This window comes from Malurus melanocephalus, unplaced genomic scaffold (assembly GCF_030028575.1).
Source record: "Malurus melanocephalus ecotype Western Australia unplaced genomic scaffold, MMel_1.1 scaffold_1897, whole genome shotgun sequence".
NCBI classification, from domain to species: Eukaryota; Metazoa; Chordata; class Aves; order Passeriformes; family Maluridae; genus Malurus; species Malurus melanocephalus.
Genome location: NW_026625129.1, coordinates 2,031 through 3,303, shown reverse-complemented (window position 1 = coordinate 3,303; position 1,273 = coordinate 2,031). Strand labels below are relative to the sequence as shown.

Below are 1,273 nucleotides of genomic sequence, written 5' to 3'. Positions count from 1 at the left end.
TGATCGATTTCTCGGAACCGGTGTGAACGGGAAGGGCTGCTGGAATGTCCGGGGATGGGTGGGAGATGTGTGGGGTTTGGCTGGGCTGGGGACGTAAAGTCCCTTTGGTGGGATGGGCTCAGAGCCCTGGCACGGCTGGGGAAAGGGGGCTGGGTGGGCTCTGGGCACCAGACAGGGGTCACTGGGCACTGGGCAGCAACCCAGGGTACTGGGCAGGCGTAACTGGGTACCAGAAAAGGGTCCCAGGGTACCGGGCAGTGGTCCCTGGGAATTGGGCAGTGGTCTCAGGGCACTGAGAAGGGGTCCCTGGGCACTCAGAAGCAACTCAGGGTATTGGGCAGGGGTCACTGGCACCAGGAAGGGGTCCCTGGGCATTGGGCAGGGGTCCCTGGGCATTGAGAAGGGGTCCCAGGGTACTGGAGAGGGGTCACTGGGTAGTGGACAGGGGTCACTGGGTAGTGGACAGGGGTCACTGGGCACCGGGCAGTGGTCCCAGGGCACCGGGAAGAAGCCAAGGGTACTGGGCAGGGGTCCCAGGGCACCGGGCAGCATCCGGAGGAACCGAGAAGCAACCCCAGGGTGCCAGGCAGCCTCCCGGGGATACCGGGCAGTGTCCCGAGGCACCGGGGAGCAGCCCAGGACACCGGGCAGTGACCCCACGGCACCGAGCAGCCTCCGGGAGAGCCTATCCCCGCCGGTACCGGCGGCTCGGGGAGCTCAGGGCTCCACCCGGACCCCGTCCCGCCCCACCCGCGGGGCTCCGGACCAACTCCGCACCCGCCGCCACCTTTATCACCGCGGGCCGACCCCGATCACACCCGGCAGTATCGGCGGCCGCAGTCCCGGGTGGGGAACGGTCCGAGCGGCCGCTCTCACCGARCCCGAGGCCGCCACCTACAACCCGCCCCGTTACCGAGCCGTTACCGAGCCGCCGCGGGTACAGCCGCGCCGGGGCCGCGCTCCCGGGCTCGTTCCCGCTGCGCTGCCGGGGCCGGGCCGGACCGGGGCCGCTCCCGCCGTCGCTACGGCAACCGCGCCCCTCACCCGGTACCACCGGCCCCGCCCCGCGCCGGCCGACCAATGGCAGCGCAGAGCGCGGGGAGCGGACCAATCAGCGACCGAGGGGGGCGGGACTAAGAGACGCGGCGGGACGGGGCGGCGCCGGGGTCAAAAAAGGTTGAAAGCGGTTGGTTCGCGGCGGGGGAGTGTTGAGGATAGTCCCGGGACCACCGGGACCCCCGGGTGTTGTCTGCGGCCTCTCACGAGAGTCACG

At 70.5% G+C, this 1,273-nt stretch overlaps 1 protein-coding gene across 1 annotated transcript in view; it reads right to left on the bottom strand.

Annotated features, from left to right (window-relative positions):
* LOC130587424 (PAN2-PAN3 deadenylation complex catalytic subunit PAN2-like) overlaps nt 1–1,053 on the bottom strand; it is a gene marked incomplete at its 3' end in the record, with an annotated part of 14,659 nt that extends 13,606 nt beyond the window's left edge. Inside the window, exon 1 of the mRNA XM_057388394.1 lies at nt 925–1,053. The remainder of the gene's footprint in view (nt 1–924) is intronic.
* Nucleotides 1,054–1,273: the final 220 nt, after the last annotated feature.